The following is a 13,076-nucleotide window of genomic DNA, read 5'->3' as shown; positions in this document are numbered from 1 at the left end:
TCCGAAGGGGCCTAGGGACCTGTGTTTGGGTAGGTCGCCTAAGAAGAGGCATTGGGTACACAGTGTTTTCCCACGCCCAGGGGGTGAGGACCCAGGAGTCCTAGGAGTCCTGAGCGGCACGCTAGCGTTAAGCCACTGCCATGACTAAGGCTTCTGGGCAAATGCTGCATGCCTGCCAGCATTGTGGCTGCCGTCCTGGACTTTGTTTTGATCTTCGTGATCAGCGTAGATCGCCCGGTATGTAGAGGGGGCTCTGGCATGCCTCAGGCAAGGACGTGGAAACACCTTTTGTCTTTCCTGTAAAGCACCCTTCCCTTTGAGGCACATTCCAGCACGCAAGGAAGGACTCGCAGAACGCCCTATGTAGGCACCTTGGAGGCTACGAGGATTCCTCGTTCAACTAGGGAATTCCTCCGTTTCTCATAAGGTCCCAGTATCAAAGTTGAACCCAGCCCACGTACGTGTCGTTTCTGAAGAACCAAAGGAGGCACGAGAAGCACTGTGCTACCTTCTCAGAATAATGTTTTATTTAGGCAGGGAGATTTGCACTGTGCGGATGACCTAAGCGATTTAAGGCGCTCGGGAGGTCTAGGTGGCCTTGAACCTGCCAAAAGACTAGCAGGGCTCAGGAGGAAACGGTTGATTTTCCAGGCTGCATCTAAAAGTCGTGTTTCTGCTTGGCAGAGAGAGACGGCAGGTGTGTAAAGCGAGAAGGAACACGAAGCACAGAGTTGTTTCACTGCAGCTCAGGGTCCGCCCTGAGAGCCACTGGCATTACACCGAGGACTTTCCAGAACTCTGGTCGGGGCACACTTGAAAGACTTGTCAGTCTATCGATCCAACGAAGGAAACACTGCCTTGCCTTTCACGGTGCACTCAAAGAGACGACCCGGAGTACCCAGGTAGCGAGCGGCACGGTGCGCAGTCGGCCAAGAAGAGTCACTGAGCACACAGCGTTCTTCCAAGGGACGTGGTGAGGCGGCGGGAGTCCTAGGAAGGGCACACTGGCCTGAATGCCCTACCTTCCCTGCCGGGGTCATGGAAATCGTTTGCACACGGCCACCCGTGGATGGAAACCCGGACATTACGTTGAGCCTGGGGGACAGGTCTGCTTTTCCCGTTATGTGAAGAGGGCTGCTGGAGGCCTCCTGCCGCGAGTAGGAAACACTGTGTTAATCGAGGAAAGCTGCCTCTCCCTCAGTCGGCATTGCCACTGTGAAGAGATGACGGGCAACCGCACTGGTTTTCACTTAAGTTGGAGGCCGCAGGTGGCCTGCTTTCCCGTTGGGAAAATAACGCTTCCCTCCTTAGGTCCCGATGCCAGACTTGGCACAGCCCACGGACGGGTAGTTTCTGAGCAACGAAAAGAGACTCACGCAGCCCCCTGGACCTTCCCTGATAAAACTTTGGCACGAAGGGAGTTCTGCTTGGGCTGAGTGGCGTGACCGACATAATTCCTTGGGTTAGGCCAAAGTGTCCTTTTCCCTTACAAAAGCTTAGGCAGTGTTGCAGGGGCAACAAGTCCGTATGTCAGGCTGCATCTAAAGTCGACTGTCTGCTTGGCGGGCGAGGGCAGGCTGGCGTTCCCAGGATGAACAGCGAGCCGAGGGTTTTTCCCATTGCAGTTCGGGTTCAGCGGCGGGGACCACTTGCAGTACACCTAAGACCTGCTAGACCTGTGCTCGGGAGGACTTTCGAAAGACTGGCAATCCACCTGTGCGACCAAGAGAGCGGTGTTTTGCCTTTCACTCTTCATTCCAAGAGATGATCCGAAGGGCCTAGGTCCCTGTACGTTGGTAGGTCGCCTAAGAAGTGGCATCCGGTACACACTGTGTTTCCATGAGACGTGGTGAGGACGCGGGAGTCCCAGGAGTCCTGCAAAGCACACTAGCGTTTAGCCACTGCTTGGAGTGAGGCTCCCTGGGAAACGCTGCGTGCCTGCCCGGCGCTGTGGATGCAATTCCCGGACCTTGCCTTCAGCTTGGCGCTCAGCGTAGTGTTCCTTTTAGGTAGAGGCGACCCTGGGGTGCCTCAGGAGTGGACGTGGAAACACACTATGCCTCTCAAGGAAAGCCCACTTTCCGTCCAAAGACATGCCAGCAGGCACGCGTGGGCTGACAGAGCACTGTATTTCAGGCAGCTTTCACGTTGAACCACCCTTCTTTCCAGTTGGGAGGTACTACAGTGCTCTGAAGGTCCCAATCTCAAAGTTGAGCACGGCCCCACGTACCTATAGGTTCTCCCGCACCGAAAGGGACACAAGGAGGACTGTGGCCCCCCCTCTGAATAACTTGGTAGCCGGGGTGTGGCGCACTGTGCGAATGGCATGAAATATTGGAGGGGCTAGGTCGAGTGAGTTAGGTGTCCCTGCAGCTGCCAAAAGCCTAGCAGTGTGCAGGGGGAAACCGTCCATTTTCCAGACTGCAGCTAACGTCGAGTGACTGCTCGCCAGAACGAGCCGGTAGCTAAGTACACCCAGAAGGAACACTACGCACCGGCTTTCTCCTTGCTCCTCAGCGGCAGCACTGAGAGACACACTAGGCATTACACCTAAGACCTTCTACACCTCTGTTCGGGGAGCACTTTTGAATGTCTTGGCTATCTAGCTATCCAACAAAGAAAAGAGTGTGTTGCCTCTCACTCGGCATGCAAAGAGATGATCCGGAGGGCTTTGGTAGCGGCACGGTGCTCAGGGGGCCAAGAAGAGTACTCGGTACACAGTGTTCTTCCAGGGGACATGCTGAGGCAGCGGGGGTCCTGGGAAAGGCCCACGAACATTCATGCACTACTTGCCTAAGGTTTCGTGGAAAGCCTCTGCACGCCTCAGTTCGTGGAGGGACTACCTGAACCTTACTTTGGTCCTCGCGGAACAGCACAGTGTTCCCTTTATGTATATAGGGCGCCGGGAGGCCTCCTGCACGGTACAGAAAGCAGAGTGTTTCTCTAGGAGAGCTCCCTTTCCCTCACATAGCCATTCTACTGGTGAAGAGAACACGAGCAACCACACTGTGTCTCAGGACGCTCTGAGGCCGCACTTTCAGCTCTCCCGCTGGGAAAGTAATGCTCTTCGCTCTAGGTAACCAATATCAAAATTGAACCCAGCACATGCACCTGTAGTTTCTGACCAACCAAGAGAGACTCAAGCAGCACGCTGGACCTTCCCTGATAAAACTTTGGCGCCAAGGGGCTCCGGCATGGGCTGAATGGCTTCAAGGACACGATTCCCGGGGATAGGCCCAATGGTCCCTGTAGCTCAGAAAACCCGAGGTAGCGTTCAGGGGCAAATTGTACGTTTGTCGGGCTGCCTCTGTAGTCGGCCTTCTGCTTGGCAGAGAGAAGACGGCAGGTAAGGGTTCCCAGTCTGAACAATAAACACAGCGTTTTGTCATTGCAGCAGTGGTTCAGCAGTGGGGACCTTTTGCATTACACCTGAGACCTGCTAGGCCTGTGCTCGGGAGGCCTGTTGAAAGCCTGGCAATCTCCATGGGCACCGAAGAGAGAGAGCAGAGCGTCGCCTTTCCTTCTCCATGCAGAGAAATGATCCGAAGGGGCCTAGGGACCTGTGTTTGGGTAGGTCGCCTAAGAAGAGGCATTGGGTACACAGTGTTTTCCCACGCCCAGGGGGTGAGGACCCAGGAGTCCTAGGAGTCCTGAGCGGCACGCTAGCGTTAAGCCACTGCCATGACTAAGGCTTCTGGGCAAATGCTGCATGCCTGCCAGCATTGTGGCTGCCGTCCTGGACTTTGTTTTGATCTTCGTGATCAGCGTAGATCGCCCTGTATGTAGAGGGGGCTCTGGCATGCCTCAGGCAAGGACGTGGAAACACCTTTTGTCTTTCCTGTAAAGCACCCTTCCCTTTGAGGCACATTCCAGCACGCAAGGAAGGACTCGCAGAACGCCCTATGTAGGCACCTTGGAGGCTACGAGGATTCCTCGTTCAACTAGGGAATTCCTCCGTTTCTCATAAGGTCCCAGTATCAAAGTTGAACCCAGCCCACGTACGTGTCGTTTCTGAAGAACCAAAGGAGGCACGAGAAGCACTGTGCTACCTTCTCAGAATAATGTTTTATTTAGGCAGGGAGATTTGCACTGTGCGGATGACCTAAGCGATTTAAGGCGCTCGGGAGGTCTAGGTGGCCTTGAACCTGCCAAAAGACTAGCAGGGCTCAGGAGGAAACGGTTGATTTTCCAGGCTGCATCTAAAAGTCGTGTTTCTGCTTGGCAGAGAGAGACGGCAGGTGTGTAAAGCGAGAAGGAACACGAAGCACAGAGTTGTTTCACTGCAGCTCAGGGTCCGCCCTGAGAGCCACTGGCATTACACCGAGGACTTTCCAGAACTCTGGTCGGGGCACACTTGAAAGACTTGTCAGTCTATCGATCCAACGAAGGAAACACTGCCTTGCCTTTCACGGTGCACTCAAAGAGACGACCCGGAGTACCCAGGTAGCGAGCGGCACGGTGCGCAGTCGGCCAAGAAGAGTCACTGAGCACACAGCGTTCTTCCAAGGGACGTGGTGAGGCGGCGGGAGTCCTAGGAAGGGCACACTGGCCTGAATGCCCTACCTTCCCTGCCGGGGTCATGGAAATCGTTTGCACACGGCCACCCGTGGATGGAAACCCGGACATTACGTTGAGCCTGGGGGACAGGTCTGCTTTTCCCGTTATGTGAAGAGGGCTGCTGGAGGCCTCCTGCCGCGAGTAGGAAACACTGTGTTAATCGAGGAAAGCTGCCTCTCCCTCAGTCGGCATTGCCACTGTGAAGAGATGACGGGCAACCGCACTGGTTTTCACTTAAGTTGGAGGCCGCAGGTGGCCTGCTTTCCCGTTGGGAAAATAACGCTTCCCTCCTTAGGTCCCGATGCCAGACTTGGCACAGCCCACGGACGGGTAGTTTCTGAGCAACGAAAAGAGACTCACGCAGCCCCCTGGACCTTCCCTGATAAAACTTTGGCACGAAGGGAGTTCTGCTTGGGCTGAGTGGCGTGACCGACATAATTCCTTGGGTTAGGCCAAAGTGTCCTTTTCCCTTACAAAAGCTTAGGCAGTGTTGCAGGGGCAACAAGTCCGTATGTCAGGCTGCATCTAAAGTCGACTGTCTGCTTGGCGGGCGAGGGCAGGCTGGCGTTCCCAGGATGAACAGCGAGCCGAGGGTTTTTCCCATTGCAGTTCGGGTTCAGCGGCGGGGACCACTTGCAGTACACCTAAGACCTGCTAGACCTGTGCTCGGGAGGACTTTCGAAAGACTGGCAATCCACCTGTGCGACCAAGAGAGCGGTGTTTTGCCTTTCACTCTTCATTCCAAGAGATGATCCGAAGGGCCTAGGTCCCTGTACGTTGGTAGGTCGCCTAAGAAGTGGCATCCGGTACACACTGTGTTTCCATGAGACGTGGTGAGGACGCGGGAGTCCCAGGAGTCCTGCAAAGCACACTAGCGTTTAGCCACTGCTTGGAGTGAGGCTCCCTGGGAAACGCTGCGTGCCTGCCCGGCGCTGTGGATGCAATTCCCGGACCTTGCCTTCAGCTTGGCGCTCAGCGTAGTGTTCCTTTTAGGTAGAGGCGACCCTGGGGTGCCTCAGGAGTGGACGTGGAAACACACTATGCCTCTCAAGGAAAGCCCACTTTCCGTCCAAAGACATGCCAGCAGGCACGCGTGGGCTGACAGAGCACTGTATTTCAGGCAGCTTTCACGTTGAACCACCCTTCTTTCCAGTTGGGAGGTACTACAGTGCTCTGAAGGTCCCAATCTCAAAGTTGAGCACGGCCCCACGTACCTATAGGTTCTCCCGCACCGAAAGGGACACAAGGAGGACTGTGGCCCCCCCTCTGAATAACTTGGTAGCCGGGGTGTGGCGCACTGTGCGAATGGCATGAAATATTGGAGGGGCTAGGTCGAGTGAGTTAGGTGTCCCTGCAGCTGCCAAAAGCCTAGCAGTGTGCAGGGGGAAACCGTCCATTTTCCAGACTGCAGCTAACGTCGAGTGACTGCTCGCCAGAACGAGCCGGTAGCTAAGTACACCCAGAAGGAACACTACGCACCGGCTTTCTCCTTGCTCCTCAGCGGCAGCACTGAGAGACACACTAGGCATTACACCTAAGACCTTCTACACCTCTGTTCGGGGAGCACTTTTGAATGTCTTGGCTATCTAGCTATCCAACAAAGAAAAGAGTGTGTTGCCTCTCACTCGGCATGCAAAGAGATGATCCGGAGGGCTTTGGTAGCGGCACGGTGCTCAGGGGGCCAAGAAGAGTACTCGGTACACAGTGTTCTTCCAGGGGACATGCTGAGGCAGCGGGGGTCCTGGGAAAGGCCCACGAACATTCATGCACTACTTGCCTAAGGTTTCGTGGAAAGCCTCTGCACGCCTCAGTTCGTGGAGGGACTACCTGAACCTTACTTTGGTCCTCGCGGAACAGCACAGTGTTCCCTTTATGTATATAGGGCGCCGGGAGGCCTCCTGCACGGTACAGAAAGCAGAGTGTTTCTCTAGGAGAGCTCCCTTTCCCTCACATAGCCATTCTACTGGTGAAGAGAACACGAGCAACCACACTGTGTCTCAGGACGCTCTGAGGCCGCACTTTCAGCTCTCCCGCTGGGAAAGTAATGCTCTTCGCTCTAGGTAACCAATATCAAAATTGAACCCAGCACATGCACCTGTAGTTTCTGACCAACCAAGAGAGACTCAAGCAGCACGCTGGACCTTCCCTGATAAAACTTTGGCGCCAAGGGGCTCCGGCATGGGCTGAATGGCTTCAAGGACACGATTCCCGGGGATAGGCCCAATGGTCCCTGTAGCTCAGAAAACCCGAGGTAGCGTTCAGGGGCAAATTGTACGTTTGTCGGGCTGCCTCTGTAGTCGGCCTTCTGCTTGGCAGAGAGAAGACGGCAGGTAAGGGTTCCCAGTCTGAACAATAAACACAGCGTTTTGTCATTGCAGCAGTGGTTCAGCAGTGGGGACCTTTTGCATTACACCTGAGACCTGCTAGGCCTGTGCTCGGGAGGCCTGTTGAAAGCCTGGCAATCTCCATGGGCACCGAAGAGAGAGAGCAGAGCGTCGCCTTTCCTTCTCCATGCAGAGAAATGATCCGAAGGGGCCTAGGGACCTGTGTTTGGGTAGGTCGCCTAAGAAGAGGCATTGGGTACACAGTGTTTTCCCACGCCCAGGGGGTGAGGACCCAGGAGTCCTAGGAGTCCTGAGCGGCACGCTAGCGTTAAGCCACTGCCATGACTAAGGCTTCTGGGCAAATGCTGCATGCCTGCCAGCATTGTGGCTGCCGTCCTGGACTTTGTTTTGATCTTCGTGATCAGCGTAGATCGCCCGGTATGTAGAGGGGGCTCTGGCATGCCTCAGGCAAGGAAGTGGAAACACCTTTTGTCTTTCCTGTAAAGCACCCTTCCCTTTGAGGCACATTCCAGCACGCAAGGAAGGACTCGCAGAACGCCCTATGTAGGCACCTTGGAGGCTACGAGGATTCCTCGTTCAACTAGGGAATTCCTCCGTTTCTCATAAGGTCCCAGTATCAAAGTTGAACCCAGCCCACGTACGTGTCGTTTCTGAAGAACCAAAGGAGGCACGAGAAGCACTGTGCTACCTTCTCAGAATAATGTTTTATTTAGGCAGGGAGATTTGCACTGTGCGGATGACCTAAGCGATTTAAGGCGCTCGGGAGGTCTAGGTGGCCTTGAACCTGCCAAAAGACTAGCAGGGCTCAGGAGGAAACGGTTGATTTTCCAGGCTGCATCTAAAAGTCGTGTTTCTGCTTGGCAGAGAGAGACGGCAGGTGTGTAAAGCGAGAAGGAACACGAAGCACAGAGTTGTTTCACTGCAGCTCAGGGTCCGCCCTGAGAGCCACTGGCATTACACCGAGGACTTTCCAGAACTCTGGTCGGGGCACACTTGAAAGACTTGTCAGTCTATCGATCCAACGAAGGAAACACTGCCTTGCCTTTCACGGTGCACTCAAAGAGACGACCCGGAGTACCCAGGTAGCGAGCGGCACGGTGCGCAGTCGGCCAAGAAGAGTCACTGAGCACACAGCGTTCTTCCAAGGGACGTGGTGAGGCGGCGGGAGTCCTAGGAAGGGCACACTGGCCTGAATGCCCTACCTTCCCTGCCGGGGTCATGGAAATCGTTTGCACACGGCCACCCGTGGATGGAAACCCGGACATTACGTTGAGCCTGGGGGACAGGTCTGCTTTTCCCGTTATGTGAAGAGGGCTGCTGGAGGCCTCCTGCCGCGAGTAGGAAACACTGTGTTAATCGAGGAAAGCTGCCTCTCCCTCAGTCGGCATTGCCACTGTGAAGAGATGACGGGCAACCGCACTGGTTTTCACTTAAGTTGGAGGCCGCAGGTGGCCTGCTTTCCCGTTGGGAAAATAACGCTTCCCTCCTTAGGTCCCGATGCCAGACTTGGCACAGCCCACGGACGGGTAGTTTCTGAGCAACGAAAAGAGACTCACGCAGCCCCCTGGACCTTCCCTGATAAAACTTTGGCACGAAGGGAGTTCTGCTTGGGCTGAGTGGCGTGACCGACATAATTCCTTGGGTTAGGCCAAAGTGTCCTTTTCCCTTACAAAAGCTTAGGCAGTGTTGCAGGGGCAACAAGTCCGTATGTCAGGCTGCATCTAAAGTCGACTGTCTGCTTGGCGGGCGAGGGCAGGCTGGCGTTCCCAGGATGAACAGCGAGCCGAGGGTTTTTCCCATTGCAGTTCGGGTTCAGCGGCGGGGACCACTTGCAGTACACCTAAGACCTGCTAGACCTGTGCTCGGGAGGACTTTCGAAAGACTGGCAATCCACCTGTGCGACCAAGAGAGCGGTGTTTTGCCTTTCACTCTTCATTCCAAGAGATGATCCGAAGGGCCTAGGTCCCTGTACGTTGGTAGGTCGCCTAAGAAGTGGCATCCGGTACACACTGTGTTTCCATGAGACGTGGTGAGGACGCGGGAGTCCCAGGAGTCCTGCAAAGCACACTAGCGTTTAGCCACTGCTTGGAGTGAGGCTCCCTGGGAAACGCTGCGTGCCTGCCCGGCGCTGTGGATGCAATTCCCGGACCTTGCCTTCAGCTTGGCGCTCAGCGTAGTGTTCCTTTTAGGTAGAGGCGACCCTGGGGTGCCTCAGGAGTGGACGTGGAAACACACTATGCCTCTCAAGGAAAGCCCACTTTCCGTCCAAAGACATGCCAGCAGGCACGCGTGGGCTGACAGAGCACTGTATTTCAGGCAGCTTTCACGTTGAACCACCCTTCTTTCCAGTTGGGAGGTACTACAGTGCTCTGAAGGTCCCAATCTCAAAGTTGAGCACGGCCCCACGTACCTATAGGTTCTCCCGCACCGAAAGGGACACAAGGAGGACTGTGGCCCCCCCTCTGAATAACTTGGTAGCCGGGGTGTGGCGCACTGTGCGAATGGCATGAAATATTGGAGGGGCTAGGTCGAGTGAGTTAGGTGTCCCTGCAGCTGCCAAAAGCCTAGCAGTGTGCAGGGGGAAACCGTCCATTTTCCAGACTGCAGCTAACGTCGAGTGACTGCTCGCCAGAACGAGCCGGTAGCTAAGTACACCCAGAAGGAACACTACGCACCGGCTTTCTCCTTGCTCCTCAGCGGCAGCACTGAGAGACACACTAGGCATTACACCTAAGACCTTCTACACCTCTGTTCGGGGAGCACTTTTGAATGTCTTGGCTATCTAGCTATCCAACAAAGAAAAGAGTGTGTTGCCTCTCACTCGGCATGCAAAGAGATGATCCGGAGGGCTTTGGTAGCGGCACGGTGCTCAGGGGGCCAAGAAGAGTACTCGGTACACAGTGTTCTTCCAGGGGACATGCTGAGGCAGCGGGGGTCCTGGGAAAGGCCCACGAACATTCATGCACTACTTGCCTAAGGTTTCGTGGAAAGCCTCTGCACGCCTCAGTTCGTGGAGGGACTACCTGAACCTTACTTTGGTCCTCGCGGAACAGCACAGTGTTCCCTTTATGTATATAGGGCGCCGGGAGGCCTCCTGCACGGTACAGAAAGCAGAGTGTTTCTCTAGGAGAGCTCCCTTTCCCTCACATAGCCATTCTACTGGTGAAGAGAACACGAGCAACCACACTGTGTCTCAGGACGCTCTGAGGCCGCACTTTCAGCTCTCCCGCTGGGAAAGTAATGCTCTTCGCTCTAGGTAACCAATATCAAAATTGAACCCAGCACATGCACCTGTAGTTTCTGACCAACCAAGAGAGACTCAAGCAGCACGCTGGACCTTCCCTGATAAAACTTTGGCGCCAAGGGGCTCCGGCATGGGCTGAATGGCTTCAAGGACACGATTCCCGGGGATAGGCCCAATGGTCCCTGTAGCTCAGAAAACCCGAGGTAGCGTTCAGGGGCAAATTGTACGTTTGTCGGGCTGCCTCTGTAGTCGGCCTTCTGCTTGGCAGAGAGAAGACGGCAGGTAAGGGTTCCCAGTCTGAACAATAAACACAGCGTTTTGTCATTGCAGCAGTGGTTCAGCAGTGGGGACCTTTTGCATTACACCTGAGACCTGCTAGGCCTGTGCTCGGGAGGCCTGTTGAAAGCCTGGCAATCTCCATGGGCACCGAAGAGAGAGAGCAGAGCGTCGCCTTTCCTTCTCCATGCAGAGAAATGATCCGAAGGGGCCTAGGGACCTGTGTTTGGGTAGGTCGCCTAAGAAGAGGCATTGGGTACACAGTGTTTTCCCACGCCCAGGGGGTGAGGACCCAGGAGTCCTAGGAGTCCTGAGCGGCACGCTAGCGTTAAGCCACTGCCATGACTAAGGCTTCTGGGCAAATGCTGCATGCCTGCCAGCATTGTGGCTGCCGTCCTGGACTTTGTTTTGATCTTCGTGATCAGCGTAGATCGCCCGGTATGTAGAGGGGGCTCTGGCATGCCTCAGGCAAGGAAGTGGAAACACCTTTTGTCTTTCCTGTAAAGCACCCTTCCCTTTGAGGCACATTCCAGCACGCAAGGAAGGACTCGCAGAACGCCCTATGTAGGCACCTTGGAGGCTACGAGGATTCCTCGTTCAACTAGGGAATTCCTCCGTTTCTCATAAGGTCCCAGTATCAAAGTTGAACCCAGCCCACGTACGTGTCGTTTCTGAAGAACCAAAGGAGGCACGAGAAGCACTGTGCTACCTTCTCAGAATAATGTTTTATTTAGGCAGGGAGATTTGCACTGTGCGGATGACCTAAGCGATTTAAGGCGCTCGGGAGGTCTAGGTGGCCTTGAACCTGCCAAAAGACTAGCAGGGCTCAGGAGGAAACGGTTGATTTTCCAGGCTGCATCTAAAAGTCGTGTTTCTGCTTGGCAGAGAGAGACGGCAGGTGTGTAAAGCGAGAAGGAACACGAAGCACAGAGTTGTTTCACTGCAGCTCAGGGTCCGCCCTGAGAGCCACTGGCATTACACCGAGGACTTTCCAGAACTCTGGTCGGGGCACACTTGAAAGACTTGTCAGTCTATCGATCCAACGAAGGAAACACTGCCTTGCCTTTCACGGTGCACTCAAAGAGACGACCCGGAGTACCCAGGTAGCGAGCGGCACGGTGCGCAGTCGGCCAAGAAGAGTCACTGAGCACACAGCGTTCTTCCAAGGGACGTGGTGAGGCGGCGGGAGTCCTAGGAAGGGCACACTGGCCTGAATGCCCTACCTTCCCTGCCGGGGTCATGGAAATCGTTTGCACACGGCCACCCGTGGATGGAAACCCGGACATTACGTTGAGCCTGGGGGACAGGTCTGCTTTTCCCGTTATGTGAAGAGGGCTGCTGGAGGCCTCCTGCCGCGAGTAGGAAACACTGTGTTAATCGAGGAAAGCTGCCTCTCCCTCAGTCGGCATTGCCACTGTGAAGAGATGACGGGCAACCGCACTGGTTTTCACTTAAGTTGGAGGCCGCAGGTGGCCTGCTTTCCCGTTGGGAAAATAACGCTTCCCTCCTTAGGTCCCGATGCCAGACTTGGCACAGCCCACGGACGGGTAGTTTCTGAGCAACGAAAAGAGACTCACGCAGCCCCCTGGACCTTCCCTGATAAAACTTTGGCACGAAGGGAGTTCTGCTTGGGCTGAGTGGCGTGACCGACATAATTCCTTGGGTTAGGCCAAAGTGTCCTTTTCCCTTACAAAAGCTTAGGCAGTGTTGCAGGGGCAACAAGTCCGTATGTCAGGCTGCATCTAAAGTCGACTGTCTGCTTGGCGGGCGAGGGCAGGCTGGCGTTCCCAGGATGAACAGCGAGCCGAGGGTTTTTCCCATTGCAGTTCGGGTTCAGCGGCGGGGACCACTTGCAGTACACCTAAGACCTGCTAGACCTGTGCTCGGGAGGACTTTCGAAAGACTGGCAATCCACCTGTGCGACCAAGAGAGCGGTGTTTTGCCTTTCACTCTTCATTCCAAGAGATGATCCGAAGGGCCTAGGTCCCTGTACGTTGGTAGGTCGCCTAAGAAGTGGCATCCGGTACACACTGTGTTTCCATGAGACGTGGTGAGGACGCGGGAGTCCCAGGAGTCCTGCAAAGCACACTAGCGTTTAGCCACTGCTTGGAGTGAGGCTCCCTGGGAAACGCTGCGTGCCTGCCCGGCGCTGTGGATGCAATTCCCGGACCTTGCCTTCAGCTTGGCGCTCAGCGTAGTGTTCCTTTTAGGTAGAGGCGACCCTGGGGTGCCTCAGGAGTGGACGTGGAAACACACTATGCCTCTCAAGGAAAGCCCACTTTCCGTCCAAAGACATGCCAGCAGGCACGCGTGGGCTGACAGAGCACTGTATTTCAGGCAGCTTTCACGTTGAACCACCCTTCTTTCCAGTTGGGAGGTACTACAGTGCTCTGAAGGTCCCAATCTCAAAGTTGAGCACGGCCCCACGTACCTATAGGTTCTCCCGCACCGAAAGGGACACAAGGAGGACTGTGGCCCCCCCTCTGAATAACTTGGTAGCCGGGGTGTGGCGCACTGTGCGAATGGCATGAAATATTGGAGGGGCTAGGTCGAGTGAGTTAGGTGTCCCTGCAGCTGCCAAAAGCCTAGCAGTGTGCAGGGGGAAACCGTCCATTTTCCAGACTGCAGCTAACGTCGAGTGACTGCTCGCCAGA

Source organism: Balaenoptera ricei, chromosome 4 (genome assembly GCF_028023285.1).
Source record: "Balaenoptera ricei isolate mBalRic1 chromosome 4, mBalRic1.hap2, whole genome shotgun sequence".
Taxonomy (NCBI): Eukaryota; Metazoa; Chordata; class Mammalia; order Artiodactyla; family Balaenopteridae; genus Balaenoptera; species Balaenoptera ricei.
This window is presented reverse-complemented; position numbering follows the sequence as displayed.